General features: G+C 57.8%; 1 protein-coding gene across 11 annotated transcripts in view; it reads left to right on the top strand.

Moving 5' to 3' along the window:
• Nucleotides 1-1,704: 1,704 nt before the first annotated feature.
• ARAP1 (ArfGAP with RhoGAP domain, ankyrin repeat and PH domain 1) overlaps nt 1,705-21,083 on the top strand; it is an 80,712-nt gene continuing 61,333 nt past the window's right edge. For 5 of the 11 annotated variants that reach the window (XM_058305906.1, XM_058305903.1, XM_071218251.1 and 2 more), the window contains exons 1-2: nt 1,709-1,840; nt 15,244-15,322. The gene's annotated coding sequence lies outside the window, so the exon portion shown is untranslated. Of the gene's footprint in view, nt 1,841-11,654; nt 11,751-15,243; nt 15,323-21,083 lie in introns of those variants that run through there. The other 6 variants (XM_058305902.2, XM_071218250.1, XM_058305899.2 and 3 more) reach the window with 3 other exon arrangements.

Raw genomic sequence — 21,083 nt, 5'->3', positions numbered from 1 at the left:
TCTCTAAGGGAAAAGCGCAGGCTTGCTCGGGGGCAGGGTTCTGTTGTGTGATCTGGGGGCCCAAGACCCTGTGCGTCCACCCTACCGGGCTCTCGGGTCATCACGGAAGGGGGCAGATCCCTGGGTCTCAAACCACAGGGCTGTGGGGCTCTGAACTGAGGTTGGGGCCCGTGACCTGGAGGAGGAAGGTCAGGGTGCAGGCCAGGGTCATCAGGCTCCAGTGCAGTGGAGGGACAGGCCCCAGGCTTCGTTCCCCCCTCGGTCACTTTGAAGATCTCAGGCCTGTGGTAACAGAAAGGTGGGGCACCCAGGCACCCGTCCCCTGGCCAGCGGTCGGCTGCCAGCTCCCTCGCCCTGTTCTCTGTCTGCCTGCCCTGAAGTTCTCAAGGGGTGCCTCTACCCCCTCTGTTCTCTGTGGGCCCCAGGCACCCTCCGCTGCCAAAGGGACCTTCCCGCTGCCAGGTCTGGAGGAGGGCCCCGTGCTCTGCCCCTCTCCAGCACTTTTGCACCCCATCTGAACTTGGGGCAAGGAAGTTCTCCCCAAGGTCTGGTCCAGCCCTCCCCTCTTGGGAAACTCCTTGCATTGGCCCTGCCAGAGGAGGTCACGGTGTCCTGGGAGTGGGCTCTTTCCTGGAGGGGCAGGGTGAACCGCCAGTGGGCATGGGCAGATTTTATAACTCTCCAAGACTTTGGGCAAGTCCCAGAACTTTTTGGAGCCCAAGTTTCCAATGCATAAAGTGGGGTGGTAATTTTTGCCTTCAAGTAGAGATGGGAGGATTCAGGTAAGAGGAATACATTGTCCAGCACTGGGCCTGGCATGAAGAAGGTGCTCAAATTAATGGCTCTCTTCTCAGAGTAGCCCCCCACCCCCCACCCCAGTGAGCTCTGTTCTTCCAAGTAGTTGCATTAGGCATATGGGGAAATAGAAGCCCAGAGAAATAAAGGTCTGGCTTAGCTGGCCCCAGAAGTGCCCTGGATCTCTGGATGCAGAACCCAGGAGTGCTTGCAAGCCTGAGGCCCTCCGCATGTGTTGAGAGGAGGAGCAGGAATCTCTGTCCTCCAGGCCAGCAAAGGCGCCTGGACCCTCTTCCTCACCCCTCTGCTGTGGGCATTAAGGTGCTCAGGGAGAGGTTGGAGACCCTCGGAGAATGTGGTGGGGAAGGACTTCCTGGAGGAGACCAAGGGCTGCCCCGGGGGGGGACTGGGCTCCTGGATACGGGGGTCGGGTGGGGAGCAGCCTCCCACACCTCCCCGGGGGTAGAATTTCCAGAAGAGGGGTGGCGAGAGGCAGGGAGACTCGGGAAGGGATGGAGACTCAGTGGGCGGGGTGGGGGGGTGGACCTGAAATTCAGGAGATAGACACAACCTGCGACTAGTGAGAGGGGCCGAGGAGACAAGACACACGGACAGTCCAGAAGGCGGGCCAGGCCAGCGGACTGAGAGACCCACCAGGGAGGGGGCGGGGCCGGGGCGGTGGGCGGGGGCGGGGCTGGGCATCAGGCGGGGCGGGGCGGGGCCGGGCGGCGGGCGGGGCGGGGCCGGGCACCAGGGGGCGGGGCGGGGCCGGGCACCAGGGGGCGGGGCCTGGCGGCGGGCGGGGCGGAGCCGGGCACCAGGGGGGCGGGGCCTGGCGGCGGGCGGGGCCGGGCACCAGGGGGGCGGGGCCTGGCGGCGGGCCTGCCCCTTCCCCGCCCTCCCCCCCGCGGGGCGTCACGTGGGGCGGGCGGAAGAGCCCCACGGGGTGGGCGCGCCGGGCCGGCGACCGCGGGGTGGCGGCGGCGCGGTGAGCCACGGGCGGTGCTGAGGCCGAGGTCCCCACGCGGAGTCTTCGTCAGAACAGGTCAGTGCTGCCGCCGGGGCGTCCCCGTCCGCCGCCCCCTCGCTAGCTGGAGCCGGGAGTTCCCCCATTTCGCAGAAGGGAACGCCGAGGCCGCGCGGCGACTCTGCGCCCGGCACCGACTTCCGCGGGCGCCGCTCCGCGTCATCCTGTGCATGCCCCTGCCTGGTAGCGGTGGGGGTCGCCTACTGAGGATGAGCGGTCGGGCCGGGACCGTGGGGCGCGCGGCGAGCCGGCGAACCGCAGCTCTTCGGCAGGAAAGCTCCTCGGACCGCGAACCCGCGCGTCCGGGGCGCCTCGCTTTTCTCACCTGTGAAATGAAAGCTCCACCTTACAGACCGCCGAGGCCCGTCCAACTTGGCAGATACTTTGGACCCTTGGACCTGGGGCTCCAGTCTCCTTGGGCAGGCAGCTTCCTGTCTCTCCGCCTCAGTTTCCTACCAGTAAATGGGGGCATTGCCTCCCAAGAGTCCCTACGTGGCCCAATTGCTGGAACAAGGAGGAGGTGTGTGTGCATTGAAATGGGGTCAAGCTGGGGGTGGGAGGTTGGCACTGGAAAGAGCAGGCTTGGTGTGCACGCTGGGGTGGGGGGTCGGGGTGGGGGGAGGTATTTGGTCACAGATTTCCAAGGGTGATTTTGGGTGCTGGAGAACTCCAGTTAGGGTCCCCAACAGTAGCGCCTCAGGCATATGCCCCCCTCTCAAAGCCCTCCCCAGGCTGGGGCATGTGGGGGTACTCAGAGAGGGATTGCACTGTGCTGGGCACCAGGGACCCAGACAGGCACTGGTAATGCCTGCCCTGGGAGAGCGCCCAGGCCGGGGGAGACCCGGGGCAAGCTCATTGCAGGGTAGAGGGAGCTGGGCAGGCCCACGAGGGCAGGCGCAGACGGGTGCCTAGCCAGGGTCAGGGACGGTGCCCCTGGGAGGCTGGGGAGGAGGAGGCGCCTGGGTGGAGCCCTGGCGGTTGAGTGGCAGTGCGCAGGGATGAGGGCCCTGCAGGGGAGGACCCGGCTTGGGCAGAGGCAGGGACCTGCATGCTGTGCTGGAGAAGGTGGTGCAGCTGGGGGGGGTGGCGGGGCAGGAGTGTAGAGAGAGCTCTGCCCTGTGTCCCATAGCTAGTTGGGAATTGTCTAGATCCTGGCCTGGGGACCCTACTTCCCCACCGGCCGCTTGGCAGAATCCTCTCTGGTGAGGTAGAGGTAGGCAAAGACCACCAGGGGCCCGGATTGCGCCAGGCCTCACTGGGCATTCAGTCCTCCCCTGGCGGCCCCAGCCTTCCCCTCGCCTCCTCTTGGGCTCCAGCCGTACTTCTCGGCCCATCAAGCCTCAGCTCTTTGTGCAGGTTGCTTGCCTCTCTTCCCTTTCTCCCCTAGAAGTTTTCTCCTGCCTCCTAATCCCCTGGGCCCCTTGGACTTCAGGGTCCAGAGGTGGGCTGCTTACTGCCCCCTCCTGCCTGCCCCGTCTTCCGGTCCTGCGTAGGGGCACAGCCTAGGAAGGGGTCCCTGGGACCTCTGGGGGGGGAGGGCCTGCAGAGCCACGAGGCTGACCGGAACCTGCGCTCAGGAGTCCCTGTGGGACTACCGACCACTCTGTGACTCTGTAAGACTCCAAATTTCTCAGAGCCTCAATTTCCCCATCTCCACACTGAGGGGGTAAACATGGCGCCACGCCCCCGGGAGAGGCTGTGCTGGGGCGAGAATCGGGCCTGTTTGAGTCTGAGCCCTGCCTTGGGCGTGTTTGAATGGAGGCAAGGGAACACCCAGGGAAGGGGTCAGGGTAGAGGGGCGGGGCCCTCTGAGTCCTGGGGGCGAGTGTAGACCAGGCCTGGGGCATTAGCTGGAGGGAGGGGAGTCCCCTGCACTCTCAGGGGGCCCCCTCCCCACCCCACTCTCCATTTGCGGAGCTCAAAGCCGGCCAGCCAATGCCCAAACAAGTGGCCTCTGTTCCCAGGGTGGGGGGAGGGGAGGCAGGGGAGGCAGGCCCTGGGCTCCGGGCCCGTCTGTCCAGCCAGCGCTGACCCCGGTCCCCCGCCCCTTGCTCTGGATCTTAACCCTTGGGGGCCTGCACTGGGCCCTGGGATGCTTGAGGGCTGCTGCCCCTTGCCCACCAGCTGTCCCTCCCCCCTACCGCAGGTTCGGCACCTGGAGGGAATGCAGTAAGACCTCAGTGGGAAATGGGGAAGGAGAGAGGGAACAGGCAAGAGTGTGCGTCCTGAAGCAGATATGGCCATGGCCAGAGACTACCTGGTCCAGGTGCCTCTTTCACAGATGGGGAAACTGAGGCTGAGAGCCAGAGATTGGCCCAGGCTCAGAGAGCAAGTCCTGGTAGGAGTCAGGACCCACTCCAACTCCCAGTCTGGCCCCCAGAGCTCGCCCCTCTTGGGGAAAGGAGAGGGAGCAGGAGGGCAGTCTCTCTGATTATCTGCTGTGTGCTGGGCACTGCCTATTGCATGAGCCGAGGGTCACCCTCCATTGTCACAGGGGAAGAGACAGAGCCTTAGAGCTGAGCAGGAACACTAGCAAGGGCGACGACAGCAGCCAGTAGAGCACCACCAAGTAGGTGCTGTCATGAATATTAACCGGTTTAATCCTCTCAGCCACTCTAGAGGTTAGGTATCATTCTATAGATGAGGAAACTGAGGCACAGAGAGGGTAAGCAACTTGCCTGAGAGCACAGCAAATAATGACAGAAGCAGGATCAGCACCCAGGCGTCTGCCTTCTTTGGCCTCGTTTTCCCCTGCCCCGGCCTGACCTGACCCCTGGAGCTCAGCCCAGGGTCTGGGCTGGGACAGTGGCTCTCCCCTCCCGGTGGCCGAGGCAGCCCTGAGCAGAGTGTGATGACATCGGGCTTGGGGCAGACCCCAGGAGCAGCCTTGGGATGGCACCTGAGACCGGAGACCGCAGGGGCAGAGTCCATGCCCTTGGGCCGGCCCTGCAGCCCCTCCTGTACTCTCAGGCTGGACTCCAGCCTGCCTGCCCTTCAGCTCTGCACAGAGGCGGGGTTGCTATTCCAGGGAGGGTTCTGGGCTAAGGAGAATAAGGGGTACCCTCAGGGTCCCCTAGCCAAGCACACTCCCCACAGCCCTCGGGTCCTGCCACTGGCTCAATAGCAGTGCGCCCGTTGCTGGTCAGAGGGGACATCTTGTCCACCTGCCCCCACCCTGGCCCGGCCTCCAGACACGCGCATTCCAAGGAGCGCGCTGGGAGGACGTTCCTGGTCCAGAGGCAGAGGAGCCCAGGTGCCAGCGACGGGGTGTGGGGTGCTGGAGGGGGAGAGGCAGTGCACAGTGGCCTCCCCGTGGCCCTCCTGTGAAACCTCTCTCTCCCCCTTTGGGCCATAGTGCATAAGGGACGAGCCTGACCCATAATCAAGACATCTGTCCCAGGCCATTGGGACTGTCAGAGTGGCTGGAAGGGGATGTGGGGTGAAGTGACCAGTTTAATAGCAGGGTTATTATTTGATAATAGTAATAGCAGTAGCAGTAGCTGCTGTTCCTTGGAAACTTACCAGGTGCCAGGCACTGTGGTAAGCGTATTATGCCCTGGTTTTGTTTAATCCTCACGATGATTAGGTGGTCAGCTCTGATCCCCTTTTACAGGTGAGGAAACTAAGGCCTAGAGAGGTTAAGCAATCTGCCCACAGTTATCCACCGCACAGAAGAGCCGGGGATCTGAGTTTCTGTTGCTTCCCAGTGAGAGCTCTGGGTCCTGGGAGGCACTGCAGATGGAGGAGGTCCAAACCTGGTCCTCCCGCGGGACTCCCAGGCGGGGCGGCAGGCAGGGACGTGGGTGGCCCCCAGCTGGGTGACGTGGCTGCTGCGCAGCTGGGGGGCTGCGTCCTGCTTGCAGACGGGACTGGCTGCAGCCAAGGCCGGAGCCTCGTGGGCCCAGCCCTGGGTGGAGGCCTGCTCCCTGCTCCTGTCCTGCCCATCCTGGGCCTTTCTTTAATACTCAGCGGTTCTCCAGAACCCATTTGGCTGAGGAGGAAGCAGTGGTCAGAAGAAGGTACGTGGCTTGCCCGGGGCCTCTCCCTGCCTGGTGCCTGGGCCCGTGTCTGGGTGAACAGAGGTGGGAAACGTGGTTCTGGAGCCAAGAGGCCAAAGAGCAGAGACCAGCCAATGTCACGTGTGGAGCTCGGGGTCAGAGGGGCCTAGGGGAGGATTCAGTGGTCAGAGAGGCCCCTGTGGGGATGTGAAACCAGCTTCCTTCCCTGCCTCACCTTCGTTGTTGTGAGAGCAAAGGTGAAAGCAAGGCCAGGGAAGGGGAGGGGGCAGGAGGATCAAGACCCTATGGCCAGGGCAGGGGCAGGGGTCCACATGCAGGACCCCAGCCGCCCAGAGGTCCCGGGGAGCCTGGCCCCCTCCCTCCGCCTCTTGGCCAGGCGGTGCTTAGCTCTGCTGCTGCACATCCCCGTCCCTAGTGCCTGGGCCTCCCCGTCGGTGTCCCGGCACCCCAGAAGGCCCTGCCCTCCCCTGGCAGCCTTCTCTCCCCACCTTAATCCGGGAGGCAGAATCTGCCTGGAGCCAGGCCTGGGAGTCAGGAGCCGGGGGTTGCCCCTGGCCTCCAGCTCAGTGAGGGGTCTTGGGCGGTCACTTCTCTTCAGCTTTCCTGGAGCCTCCGGGAGGGAGCAGGACCTCTGGACTTCCAGCCCCACCAGCCCCCGGGGGTGGACGAGACAGGACAGGAACCAGCCAGATGGGCAGGTGAGGGGCAGGGTGGGTGGGAGCCGGGGCCGTCCCCACCTTCTCCACTCACCCCTTTCTCCCACGCCGGGCAGCTGGGGCTCTCAGATTCTCGGGGTCTGGGATTCTAGGGACTAGGGATTTATGGATGCTGGGGTTTCATGTGCCTGCAATTCCCCGCTCCCTGTTTCTGAAGTTCTAGGTCCCAAGACCTGCGGGGCGCAGAGTAGGGCTGGGTCGACCCCGAGGCGAGGCCGAGCCCTGGAGAGTCTCCCTGGGCTGCCACATGGGCCCGTGGCCCGGCAGCTCGTGGCCGAGGCTCCCAGCCCCTGCGTGCTCTCTGCACCCACCTCCCCCAGCACCCACAGCCACAGCTGCCTGCCCTTCCGGAAATCTGAGAACCAGGCCCTGGAAAAGACTAGGGGGTGGCAGAAGAGGCAGCCTTCCTGGGTGGGGTAAGCAGGGCCAGGCATTGGGGGTTGTCCCCGTGGACATCAGGGAGTGGGTGACGGGGGCGCAGGGAGGCTGGGGGCTGGCTGGGTCTCAGAGCAAAGTCAGACCATGCTCCTGCTGGGCGCCTGGGGGGACAGTGACAGGGCCAGCAGGGCTGTGGCTTGGCAAACCCAGGTCAAGCCTGGAAGGATGAGAGCCAGGCTCAGGGGCCCCCACGGAGAGTGGCAGGCAGAGACCCAAGCCCGAGAGCCCGAGGGGAGGCACAGCCCTCCCCGGGGCGCAGGGGCGCGGGGCCTTAGTGAGGACTGCAAGGTATTTCACGGAGCTTCCCTCAGCTCTTTCCAGTGCCCACCTGGGCCTGGGGGCACAGCAGCCCTGGGCCGGGCGGGCAGGGGAGGGGCAGCTGCCCTGGGGGAGGCCTGGCCTCTGCTGGAAGTGCCTCCCTGGCAGGCTCCTGGTTGGGTGAGCTGCTTCCCGGGGGCTGCTTCCCAGCCCTTCCTGTCCCCCTCCTGCTCGGGGACTCTGCCTGCCGTGCTCCAGCCTGGGCAAATACGCGTGCTGGGAGGAGCTGCACTTTTGTCTCTGTGCGCAGGCGGTCACCTTCAATGTCCCCCTTGGTGTGTGAGCGGGGCGGGCGGTCCCCACGTGGCCTCGGTCTCTGCAGGGAAGGACGCTATGCCCGTCTGCAGCTGGAAGGTCACCTTGTTCCCAAAGGCAGCCCTACGCCAGGTGGGGAGAGAGGGGCGGCCCCTGAGGGGCAGGGCGGGTGACGGATGGTTCTCAGATGACAGCAGGCCTATTGGGGGCTGCCCCCTCCCCGTGTCTCTGTCTCATCTCTAAAGATGAACATGAACCAGGACACTCCCGTGCCTCCACCTCCTGTGGCCTGAAAACCCACATTTCTCAGTGCAGGGCCGGGCCGGCCCCCTTGGAGTGTCTGAGGTTATATAGGGGGACGTCCCTTCCCAGTTCTTCCAGAAAACAAGGTAGTAGACTGAGCTCGGGCACAGGCCCTGATGTGTTGCCTGGTCCTGGTTAGGTTCCGGCTCTTCTCTGGAGCTCGCCTGCCCCTTCTAGAAATGAGAGAGTAGCGTTACATCCCTAAGTGCCTGCGGAACTGGTGCAGGGCGGTTGTGGCACGTGCCAAAGGCGGGCCTAGGGTCCGGCAGCAGGAGGCTGGAGCTCTGGTGGGTGGGCAGTGGGGGAAAGGCAGGGCCTGGGGCTGGAGGCTGGATTCCAGCCACCTTTTGGCTGCCGGCTTGCACTGTGGCCTTGGGCAAGTCATTGCTCCCTGGGCAACTTGCCCTCCGTGTGTAAAAGCAGGAAATGTTCATCCATTTGGCAGATACCATGCCAGCGCTGGGCTGGGAGCAGGGGACACAGGGGCATCAGACCTTGGCTCTGCCTTGAGGGACCGCCCGGGCGGGTCCGGAGAGGGGAGGAGAGACAGACAGACACAGTCAGAGATGGTGAGCCTGGTGTGGTCGGGAGGCCCCGGGCCAGCTTGAGGTCCTAGGATGCGTCCCGGAGCTTCAAGGGGCGTAGTGCAGGAGAGGGAGCAGCGCAAGCCTGGCCTGGGGTAAAGTGCGGTGCTGGGGACGGGGGAGTGGGGAAGTGAGAGGAGGGTGGCACGTGGCGGGACCAGCGAGTGGAGACCCTCCGGGCCCCCCTGGGTAGGGAGCCATGGAAGGAGCAGGCGGGCCCGGGGGCGGCAGCGCCTGCTGGGGCTGGGCTGGTGGCTGGTCTCGGGACTCCTCCATGCCTGGGGTGTCCTCACCTGCCAGGACCTGCTCGAGGACGGGCAGGGGACGGGGATCTGGGAGTCAACACTTCTCCCCCCACAGTGTTCATCAGGGCAGCCCAGCAGGAAGTGGCTGGGGCAGCCTCCGAGGTTGAGAAGGGACAGGCCCGGCGACGGAGGGTGCCAGGGGGTGCCGGAGTCGAATCGTGGACCCCGAGGCCTCTGGTCTGCACGTCGACACCTGCCGCAGCCTGCTGGACCCCTCCCAGGGAGAGACCCCCGAGCGGGCGAGCCACGTGAGACCCAGGCGGGATGCCGCCCAGCCCGGCCTCGGGGTCTCGGCCGCCCCTGCCGCCTGCACGGCTCCCTGCTGTCTGGAGAGCGATGGCCTCCCAGGCCTTTCTCAGCCTGGACCGCCTCCCTCCGCCGGGTGCTGCCCGCCCCCCGGTCACCTCCACACCCGCACGGGCCGCTTCCCCTTTCGGGCGTCCGCAGCAAGGGGCCCCCGCTTATCTCCCGGCCTTTGCGTTCCAGGGGGGCACCTAGGGAGGGGCAGGCCTGAGTCCTCGCTTCTCCAGGGCCCCTGGTTCAGGGGTGCAGAGGCCCCCCCCCCCGCCACGTTCCTGTGCAGCGCCAGGTGCCGCAGGTTCTGGGTGGCCCCGAGGGGTGCGCCCAGCGGCCTTCCCTCCCCGTCTGCCCTCAGGGCGGCGCTGGTCCCGGCCCTGCGCAGCGCCCGACGCTGCCAGCCCCAGGACGCTCTGCAGCTCGGTTCTGTCCCTGCTGCTGCCTGTGGACTCTGCGTCAGCCCTCCCGTCCCACCCTCCTGCGGTCTGCCCCGTTTCTTCCTCTTTCTGCCTCATTTGCCGCGCCACGCTCCCCCCTCCTCCCCCAGGGGCCAGTGGTCACAGGAGCCTCTTCCTGCCGTTGTCCCGAAGCCCCTTGCCTCCCCTTGCCCCGCGCGGTGCCCTTTGGTGGGGGCCTGCCGCCCCTGCCCTGCCGTGGGGAGACCCCCACCCCCGTACGGTGTGGTGGTCCTGGCCAGGGCCTGCTGTACTGCTTGTAGTGCCCCAGGGCAGGGTGACCTGGTGACATCTGTGTCCCCAGGTCTGTGCAGGAACGGGAAGGGCCTGAGCTGAGGTCAAGGGTTGAGGGCATGGGGCAGGGTGGCCTTGGTTAGGGCTGTGGGTGTCTCCAGTGCCACCTGGAGCTTTGCCTCTGTCAGGGTAGGCCAGTGGGCTAGGCGTGCCCTGGCTGTAGGTGGGCGAGGGCAGGAGGCAGGGAGGTGGGCCCAGGGGCCCAGGCCAGCTGGGGAGGCCCCGGGCGGGTGGGGGCACGGGGATGGAAATGAGGAAGAGGCTAGGGGGAGAGAGGAGGGAGGGGTCCCAGCCGTCTTTGGGCTGGGTGGTGGGTTAGTGTGGGATAGACTTTTGGGCCAGGCCTAAAAATTACGCCATTGAACTTTCAGCTTCATTTATTTGCAAATAGATACTTCAGAGAGTCACACCGCAGCCCTGGCCCTCCCTGGGGGCTGGTCCTCTCCTGGGATGGGGCTTGGCCTGAGGGGAGCCGCCAGGGCCGGGTTTGGGGGATGCAGGGGCGAGCAGCGCCTGGCGGCCGGGGGGGATCGGGTGCCGTCCCCAGGACGGGCGCAGCAGCCCTGGAGTCTGTGCTCGCTCCTGGCGCTGAGCCCGTGTCCCATTAGGCGCCAGCCCCCTGCTCCCTGGTGAGGGCGCAGGTAAGGGGAGGCGCTTCGCCCGGGGGCCCAGGAAAGCCGCAAGTTCGGCTCCCGCTTCCCTTCGTAACCTACCTGTGTTTTATTTTAAATCCTAAAGCGACTTTATAATGATGGTTTCGGGGAGCAAAGTGGAACAAACTCAGTTCCAATAGATTTAAAAAATACCTATATCTTTTTTTCCTTCTGATTATAAAAGTGATATAGCTGTAAAAACTTCAAGCAATACAGACCCGAAGGTCACAGAAAAGGATAATTGTTCGAGATGAGTGTGGGGCTTAGGGCTCGGTCTGAAAATTGGGGACAGGAACGTCCACTGTCCTTTGGTCATTCATGTGTTGGTCATTAGTGACACTGTGGCTTCACATTTTATTAGGATGGCGGCGATGGGGCCGCCCCAAGAAGTTTGTTGCCTTGTGCTGCCTTCATCATGCCCACATTGTGCAGATGGGCATGTTGCGTACTGCCCAAGGGTACCCGGTGGGTATGGGGAGCCAGTGGGGACCAAAATGAGGGACAGGACTGGAGCCAGCGTGCGCTCGCCTTTGGTGCCTGGGGTAACCGGGACCCCAGGGTGCCGATGGGTCCCAGAACCGAGCCTGGCTGTGAGTCCAACATCCAAGGGCTCCTCGGGTCAGGACAGCCGGGGCCTCGGGGTTGGGGACAGGAAGTGACCGAGCAGCGGAAGGGAGAGCGAGTGTGGCCTCTGCTACACGCGCGGTGACGTGTCCGGGTATCTGGTGCCAGGCTGTGTGAGGCAGGGACCTGGAGCGCTACTTTATAGAGGGGGAAGCTGAGGTCCCGAATGCGGCACGAGGCTCCAGGCAAGACGGGGAGCAGGCGGGACTGGAACCTCACGTGCCCTGTGCCCTGGGTGGGGTGGGGGCTGAGGCCGGCGCCCAGGGCCTTGCTGGCTGGCCCCCCACCGTGGGGGTCTTGGTGGCCTCGGTCCTTACTACCCTGCTCCCCGGCAGCCCTCCCCCTTCCCCGGGGGGGCAGGATGTGCCACAGGCAGGCCGGGGGGGGGGGGGGAGAAATCCCCTGGTACCCGGGTGGGCCGCACGACAGGGAGGGGCCGGGGGAGGGCGCCGTGCCTCGGGGGGGGGCTGGACCGCGGCGGCCGCCGCTCCTCCGTGGGGCGCTGGCGTCTGCAGCGGGGCGTGGGCGCTGCTGCACCCCTGGCCCGGCGCCCCGCCCCCACCTAGTTCCTCATCGCTACGGGAAGTGTCCGCGAGGCTTCTGGCCCAGCGAGTGGCGTCCTGAGAAGCCCCAGGAGGGCGGTGGACCGAGGGTGGCCGGCACGCAGGTATTACCCGGAAGGCGGGCGGGGGCGGGGGTCATGGGGTGCGGGCGTCTTGGGCCCCCGGGCGGCTGTACACCGCTGCGTGTGGTGGCCTCTTGTTGGTGGGAGCGTGGGAACTGAGGTGTGTGTGTGGTGGGGGGCGGGCGGGCCATTGGGGGGTTGCGGGAGGGTGGGTGTCCCGGGAGGTTGTGGCAGGTGTCTGTGGTCGGGATGGGGTGTGGGGGCAGCCCCGGGCCTGGCCGGAGCTGGAGGGCTGCTGTTCTCCTTTCCTGCGGGGACTTCTGCGGTTCCCTGAGGTCAGATGCCCGAGGCCTGTGCTGGGAAACCTGGGCCCCGACCCGGGGCTGGGGCGGGGGCTGCCAGGGAGGGGTGGGAAGCTCAGGACTCAGGCCTGGACCCCTGGACCTGGCCCCCCACTCCTCTCCCGCTGTCCCCAGGGCTGGGCCTTTCCTTGAACCCGGAGCTGGGCTCTGAGCATGGGGAGCTGAGCATGCAATCCAGGAGGTTTCCTGGCAGAGGGGATTTCTGAACAGAGTGTGAAAGAAGTTAGGACATCGCATGCTTTGCCTCCGGGGCTGACTCACACAGGCAAATCAGAATGCAAAGGAGGCTCAGAGGCCTCTGGGAGCACAGCAACCCCTCAGTGGGCTCCGTATCAGACCCAGGGGAGTCACTGCTCTTTTTTCACGCCCCGCATTCCTGCCACACTAAATTCTCCCCATCCCTGGGCTTGCCATGCTGTCTCCTGTGCTCAGGCTTTGCACCCACGGTTCCTGTGGCTGGAAGAGTTTTCTGACTTCCTCCACCCGGCAACCTCCTATTCATTCTTGAAGGCCCCAGCTCAGGAGGCCCCCCTGGAAACCTCCGACTCCACCTGACAGAGGCTCCCGGGCGAGTCCCTGCCATGTGCGGCCTTAGCTCCCTGCTCCAGGAAATGGCGAACACGGCTGTGAGGATGAGGCAGATGAAGGGGGAACTCTGGCAGAGGCCGGGCGCTCAGCGGGGGCTTTGGGAGTGGGGAAAGCCTGGGTGTGCCTGTCCTCGGCTAAGGCTCCCACGGGCAGGGGCATCCCTGGGCAGCAGTGGGCAGAGGGCACGGGGGGCCGCTGGCCTGGGATGGAGGGGCGGCCCTCGGCGGTTGGAACGGGAGAGGACAGCAGGGCGAGCGCTTTGGCTCCCGCCCCAGGGACCTGAAGAAGGACCCGTGTCAGGGTCAGTCCCCGTGACGCTGTGAGCTCGGCCGGGTCCCGGGTCCGCGAGCGGCCCTGGGGCCTGAAACGGGGGCAGACTCTCAGGGCAGCCTGAGGAGGTGGTCGGGAGGGCCTCCTGGAGAGGCGGGCTGGACGCCGTACCTGAAGCTGGAGCGTGTGCGTCAGCCGCGCAGTGTCAGACAGCCGCAGCGGCTCCGTCCGCCTGGCCGTGCGGGGGGCAGGAGGGGACGCGCAGAGAGCCGCGCGCAAGGCCGGCCCAGCCTGCCTGGGCTCGGGGTGTCTCACCGCGGCTTGGGCAACTTCCTCTCTGGGGTGAACGTTTCTTCCCCTGGCAGTGACCGGGGCTGCGCCAGGTGGGACGACAGCCTGAGGGCACCCACTGGGCACCAGCTGCAGTGGGCAGTGGGCCCGTGGGTGGATCTGCTGGGAGGTGCTGCAGGGAGAGGGCGACGGGAGAGCTGGGGCAGGGTGGGTGCGGGGGGGTGGTGAAGCCTGAGCTGGGCCCTCGGAGTGGGGGAGGAGGGGACCCCCCCAGCTTGTGACCTGCTGTTGGGACAGAACGACACTCCCCCCAGCTGGGTGGGGACAGGGACTCAGTGAGAATCAGAGCAGCTGAAGGTTTTTGTTTTTTCTCAGCCTCGGGCTCCAGGGGCCTGGCTGGAGCTGCCTCCTCCAGGAAGCCTTCCCTGCCCCTCAGGCTGGGCAGGGCCCTTTGGGCAGTTTTCACTGTCCGGGTGGTGTCTGACCCCTGGAGCGGGAGCCAGAGCTGAGTTACGGTTAGTATTTGTGCCTCCAGCGCCTTGAACGGGCTCTCACAGAGCAGGTGCAGGGAGTGGTTCCCAGGTCTCTGACCTTGGCCTCTAGAGCAGGAATAGGAACTTGAGAGACCCAGGAGGGGCCAGGCCCTTCTCAGGAGGTCAGTGGTTTCCTCTTTCCCAGACCTCGCCATTCCAGTGGGGTTGCTGGGGCGGTCAGCAGTTACTCTGCTCTGAGCCCTTAGAACAGTGCCTGGCTTCTAGTGGCTGCTCAAGGCGTGTCTGCTGTTGCGCTTTAGAGGCAACAAGCAGAGGAGTAGAAGTCTAGAGCCGCACTGTCCAATGGAAATACAATGTAAGACACAAATGCAATTTTAAATTTTTTAGTAGCCACATTAAAAAGGAGCAGCTGAAATTAATTTAAATGACATCTTTCAAGTATCCAAATATTGTCATTGTGTCATGTGATCAACAGGAAAAAATTGAGATATTTTGTATTCTTTTTCAGTACTGTCTTTAAGGATTGGGGTGTATTCTGTTTACAGCACACCTCGTTTTGGAGGCCACGTTTCGAGTGCTCAGTAGCCACGTGTGGCCATTGGCCGCTTTAGTCCAGATTATACCTAAACTGCCCCTTCATAGCTGTGTGACTTTGGGCAAGTTACTTAACCTCTCTGTGCATTAGTTTCTTCATCTTAAAATAGGGGTAACAATTTTATGTATGTCCATAGTAAGTCTGCTATGAGGATTAGATAAATGAGTTAATGTAAAGCATATAGAAAAGCACCTGGCATACAGTAAGCACCCCCAGCCCCTCTCCCAGGTGGCTCCCGCTGTTCATTGTCTGCTCGTGGTCTTTAGGAGGCACCGAGAACTGAACCTGGGGCCTCCCGTGGGCGGTGCCCAACTGCTTGAGCCACATCTGCTCCCTAAACATTTACCTAGTTTTGCCCCATCCTATGCCATGAACAGAGCCCACTTAAAATACCAAACAAGGAAAATTTAAAACGTTTCCAGGTACCCCGTGAAGCAGGCGTGCAGACCCAGCAGCCTGCGGGTTAACCTGCCCTCTGGGCGGGTTAGGGCGGGCGGGGGGGCCCCCCTCCATCCCGCCTCCTCCCTCTGGCAGGGCTGCTGCTCCCCTGCCCCAAAGCACCCTTTTCTTCCCCCTCCCACCTGCACCTAGCGCCAGGACCCCTGGGTCTCAGAGTCCCCGCCCCACCCCGCAGCCCCCAGGCTTGGAGCAGGGGTCCTGGCGCCCTGGGTGTCCCACCGCTCTGGCTCTGAGTAGGGGCATCTGCCTCCCTGGGCCACGGCAGCCCCTCCCACCGCCTGCCCACCCCCTGGTCTGGGGGAGGGCTGGAGAACGGGGCGCGGGGCTCCCCTTCCCGCCCCGTGGACCCCGTCTCTGGGCAGGCCCCTTTGCCCTTCTCCTGCTCCCTCTCTGAGCTCCTGGCCCCCAGCCTCCCAGCTGCTCAGCACCCAGGGGCCTTGCCTCACGGGCCTTCCCTTCCATCTCCCTCCTCGCAGCTGCCGCCGCGGTCCGTGATGAGGGGCCGTCCCGAGTAGCTGCCGCCTCCAGGAGGGCCTGGGCGTCCTTGGCTCGCTGGTGAGTGTGGGGAGAGGGTGGGAGCCGGGCTGGAGGGCCAGCAGCCTGGAGACTGAGACCTAAGGTCCCATTTTCCATTTTGAAAACCGAGATTGGGAGGCGTGGGTGGGCTTTGAAGGACTCGGCTCAGGGCAGCCGGGCAGGCTGGGGCTCTTTCTCATGGTCTGCTTATTTCCTTTTTTTTTTTCTTTTTGAGGTTCTGGGGCCAGGGATTGAACCCGGGACCTCGTGTGTGGGAAGCACATCAGCTCTCCTGAGTTGTTTCTTTTCGTTTGCTTGCTCGTTTGTTTTGTTTTGTTTTTTGGGAGGCACTGGGGATCAAACCTGGGACCTCTCACGCGGGAAGGGGGTGCTCAACCGCTTGAGCCACATCCACTCCCCTGTCTGCGTATTTCATTCCCTTCCTTGCCTTGTGAGTTTTGTCTCTTTTTCATTCCAGTTTGTATTCATGATTATCATATACCTTTTAATTTTTATTTGGTTTTTGAAAGTGGTTCAAAATTTAAAAGATCCAGAAAGGCCCGGTGAAAGATAATTATTAACTCTGCCTCTTCTGTCTTCCCAGCTGCCCATTTCCCCTCCCCGGAGGCAGCCAGTTTCTCAAGTATCTGACCAGAGGTATTCTGTGTGTACATATGTGCCCAGATACATGTGCATATTTTTTCTTGTTCTTTAACCCAGATACTTGCGTATTATAACACAGTTCTGCACCTCGCCCTTTCACTTAAAAACAAATCCTGACTGTAACTTTATGTGAACGTTAGAATCTGCCTGTCTGAAAAAGTTCCAGTTGGTATTTTCAGTTGGGATTACATTAAAAATGTAGCTTAACCCTGGAAGAACTGGCATCTAGACGGTGTTGAGTCATCTTAACCAAGAACATCAAATGCATTTCTGTTTCTTCAGGTCTTCCTTTGGGTCTCTCTGTACCCTTTTTGAAAAATGCACCTTTAGGAGATATGAAGAGTTGTGCAGTGTGTGGTCTCCCTCCCACCTGGGGTGGGTTTCTGGGGAGCTGGGGCTTCCCGGCTCTTTCCCTGATGGAGGAGCGGCCTAAGCGATGCGTGCACCTGGCCATGTGTTTTTGTAAATTTTGTAAAAGTAAGATATTTTTGTAGCCTTTCTCTTAAAGAAGGCATCCAAATTCTTTAAGTTTCAGGCCCCCTAAAATCTGGATCTACGTGTGCTTCTGCCTGTCCCCTCAGCAAACCAGCCCCTGCGGCCCCAGGCCACCAGCAGCTGCCTGGTCTCCTGTGTGCCTTCTCGGGGTTACTTTATGCATGCACGAGTAGGTGCATATGTGCCTGTCTCCTCCCTTGGTTTTTTGTCTGTTTTCACATAAAAGGCTGGATGCTCTGTGTAATGTTTTTCACTTTTCATTATTCACGTAACAATATCTCTTGAAGGTCATATCAAAACCTGAGGAGTTTCCTCTTTTTTTGTGTGTGTTTTTTGTTTTTTATGGCCGTCCAGTGTTGTACTGTACAACTGTACCATAATTTAGTTAACCATTCCCCAAAGAAGGACATTTTGGTTCTTTTCAGTCTTTTGTGATTATCCACAGTGCTGCAGCAAATAGCCTTCCGTATAACGGGTCCCAGTCAAGCTGCAGGGGAAATGCCTGAAGGTGGCTGGGTCAGAGGGCAGAAGCACATGGGTTATATATTTTTTTCTTTAATTTTTAATTTTTTATTGCTTTATTTTTAATGTAATTTAATTTCTTTTTTACTAGAGAAGTTGTAGGTTTACAGAAAAATCATACATAAAATAGTTCCCATGTACATCCTATTATTAATACCTTGCTTTATTGTGGTACATTTGTTACAACTCATGAAAGAACATTTTAAAAATTGTGTTATTAACTATGGTATTGTTTATAATAGGATTAAACAGTCTAATTTTTTTTAAAATTTTTATTCTAGTAACATATGTGTAACCTGAAATTCCTTATTTTAACCATGTTCAAATATATAATTTGGTGCTGTTAATTTAATTCACAATGTTGTGCTACCATCACCACTATCTATTACCAAAACTTTACGATCAACCCAAATAGAAAGTCTGTACAATTTAAGAATTAACTCCCCGTTTTCTACCCAAGCCCCTGGTAAACTATATTCTAGTTTCTGACTCAGTGAATTTTCTTATTCTAATTATTTCATATGAGTGAGATCATACAATACGTGTCCCTTTGTGTCTGGCTTACTTCACGCAACATGACGTCTTCAGGGTTCATCCATGTTGTCACATGTATCAGGACTTCACCCCTTCTTACAGCTGAATAATATTCCATTGTATGTATTGAGTGCATGCTATTTATCCATTCGTCAGTTGATGGACACTTGAGTTGCTTCCATCTTTTGGCAGTTGTGAGTAATGGTGCTTTGAACATCAGTGTGCAAATATCTGTTTGAGTTCCTGCTTTCAGTTCTTTTGGGTATATAGCCAGAAGTGGGATTGCTGGATCATATGTTAATTCTTTACTTGAGGAACTGCCAAACTGCCTTCTACCACAGCTACACCATTTTACGTTCCTGGCAACATTGAATGAGTGTTCCTATTGCTCCAAATCCTCTCCAGCACTTTAATTTTCTGTTTTTTAGTAGCCATTCTATGGCTGTGGAATGGTATCCCATTGTGTGTATGTGTGTGTATGTTTTTAAAGATTTTATTTATTTTTTTATTTATTTTTCTCCCCTTCCCCCAAGTTCTCTGCTCTCTGCGTCCATTCACTGTGTGTTCTTCTGTGACCGCTTCTATCCTTATCAGCGGCACGGGAATCTGTGTTTCTTTTTGTTGTGTCATCTTGTTGTGTCAGCTCTCCGTGTGGGCGGCACCATTCCTGGGCAGGCTGCACTTTTTTCGCGCTGGGCGGCTCTCCTTATGGGGCGCACTCCTCACGCGTGGGGCTCCCCTATGCGGGGACACCCCTGCGTGGCAGGGCACTCCTTGCGCGCATCAGCACTGCGCATGGGCCAGCTCCACATGGGTCAGGGAGGCCCGGGGCTTGAACCGCGGACCTCCCATGTGGTAGACGGACGCCCTAACCACTGGGCCAAAGTCCGTTTCCCCTCCTTCATTCTTTACATATGGATATCCAGTTTTACCAGCACCATTTGTTGAAGAGTCAACTCTTCTTTCCCAATTGAGTGGACTTGACAGCCTTGTCAAAAATAAATTTGCAATAGATGTGAGGGTCTATTTCTGAACTCTCAGTTCAAATCCATTGATTAGTATATCTATCCTTGGGCCAGTCCCATGCTGTTTTGACAACTGTAGTTTTGTAATAAGCTTTAAAGTCAGAAAGTGTGAGTCTTCCAACTCTGTTTTTCTTTTTCAAGATGTTTTGGCTATTTAGGGCCTCTTGTCCTTCCAAATAAATTTGATAATTAGCTTTCTCATTTCTCCAAAGTAGGCTGTTGCAATGTTGATTGGGATTGCATTGAATCTGTCAATCATTTTGGTAGAATTGACATCATAACAATATTTAGCCTTCCAATCCATGAGCATAGAATGTGTTTCCATTTATTTAGATCTTCTTTGATTGCTTTTTGCAAAGTTTTGTGGTTTTCCATATATAAGCCCTTTACATCCTTGGTTAAATTTATTCCTAGTTATTTGATTCTTTTTTTTTTTTAATTTTTTCATTTTTTAAAGATAATTTTATATTTATTTCTCTCCCCTTCCCTGCTCCCCCCCGCCCAGTTGTCTGCTCTCTGTGTCCATCACTGTGTGTTCTTCTGTGTCCACTTGTGTCAGCAGCACCTGGAATCTGTGTCTTGTTTTGTTGCATCATCTTGCAGCGTCAGGCTGTCCAAGCTGCACTTTTTTCACGCTGGGCGGCTCTCCTTACAGGGCTTGCTCATTGTGCATGGAGCTCCCCTACGTGGGGGACACCCCTGCATGGCATGGCACTCCTTGTGCGCATCAGCGCTGTGTGTGGGCCCGCTTATCACACAGGTCAGGAGGCCCTGGGTTTGAACCTTGGACCTCCCGTGTGGTAGGCGGATGCCCTATCTGTTGGGTCAAATCTGCTTCCCTATTTGATTCTTTTAATTGCTCTTGGAAATGGGATTTTTTTTCCTTGATTTCCTCCTTATATTGTTCATTAATGATGTGTAGAAACACTACTGATTTTGTGCGTTGATCTTGTATTCTGCCACTTTGCTGATTTTATTTATTAGCTCTGAGAGAGTTATTATAAAATTTTGGGGGGACTTTCTATGTATAACATCATGTTTTCTGCAAATGAAAGTTTTAATTCTTCTTTTCCAGTCTGGATGCCTTTTACCTAAGTGTTCTAGCTAGAACTTTCAGTATGCTGTTGAATACCACTTGGTGACAGTGGGTGTCCTTGTATCGTTCCAGATCTTAGAAGGAAGGCTTTCAGTATTTCACCATTGAGTATGATGGTAGCTGTGGGTTTTTCATATATGCCCTTTATCATGTTGAGGAACTTGTCTCTGTTCCTCTTTTTCTAAGTGTTTTTATCAATTTTGTCTAATGCCTTTTCTGCATCAATTGAGATGTTAATGTGTTTTTCCCTTTGTTTTGTTAATGTAATATATTACATTAATTGATTTTCTTATGTTGAAACCACCCTTGCATACCTGGTATAAATCTTACTCGATCATGGTGTATAATTATTTTAATGTGTTGGATTTGACTTGCTAGTATTTTGTTGAGACTTTTTGCATCTATATTCATAAGATAAATTGGTCTATAGTTTTCTTTTCTTGTGGTATCTTTATCTGGCTTTGGTATTAGGGTGATGTTGGCCTCATAGAATGAGTTATGTAGTATTTCCTCTTCTTCAGTTTTTTGGAAGAGTTTGATCAGGATTGGTATTAATTCTTCTTGGAATGATTGGTAGAATTCACCTTTGAAATCATCTGGTCCTGGCTTTTCTTTGTTGGGAGGTTTTTGATGACTGATTCAATCTTTTTTCTTGTGATTGGTCTGTTGAGAGCTTCTATTTCTTCTAGAGTCAGCAAGATTGTTCGTGTGTTTCTAGGAATTTGTCCATTTCATCTAGGTTGTCTAATTTATTGGCATACATTTGTTCATAGTATCCTCTTATGATCCTTTTTGTTTCTGTGGGGTCAGTAGTAATGCACTCCCTCAAATTTCTGATTTTATTTATTTGCGTCTTCTCTTTTTTACTTTGTCAGTCTAGCTAAGGGTTTGTCAATTTTATTCATCTTTACAAAGAAGTAAATTTTTGTTTTGTTAATGCTCTATTATTTTTTTATTCTCAATTTCATTTACTTCCACTATGATCTCTGTTACTTCCTTCCTTCTGTTGCTTTGAATTTGGTTTGCTCTTCTTTTTCTAATTCCTCCATGTGTGCAGTAAAGTCTTTGATTTTAGCTCTTTTTTAAAAAATATAAGCATTTCGGGCTATAAATTTCCCTCTTAGCACTGCCTTCACTGCATCCTATAAGGTTTGATATGTTGTGTTCTCATTTTCATTCATCTCAAGGTATTTACGGAACTTCCTTGCAGTTTCTTCTTTGACCCCCTAGTTGTTTGAGTGTGTTACTTAACTTCCATATATTTGTGAATTTTCCTGTCTCCCTATGTTACTGGTTTCGTTTCATTCCATTATGATCAGAGAAAGTGTTTTGTATTATATCAGTGTTTTAAAATTTATTGAGATCTGTTTTGTGAACCAACATATGGTATGTCCTGGAGAAAGATCCATGAGTACTTGAGAAGAATGTATATCCTATTTTGAATGCAACTAGAACTGTTAGGTCT

The sequence above is a fragment of the Dasypus novemcinctus genome, chromosome 10 (assembly GCF_030445035.2).
Source record: "Dasypus novemcinctus isolate mDasNov1 chromosome 10, mDasNov1.1.hap2, whole genome shotgun sequence".
Taxonomy (NCBI): Eukaryota; Metazoa; Chordata; class Mammalia; order Cingulata; family Dasypodidae; genus Dasypus; species Dasypus novemcinctus.
The sequence above is the reverse complement of the archived record's forward strand: the minus strand, read 5'-3'. Positions and strand labels throughout refer to the sequence as shown.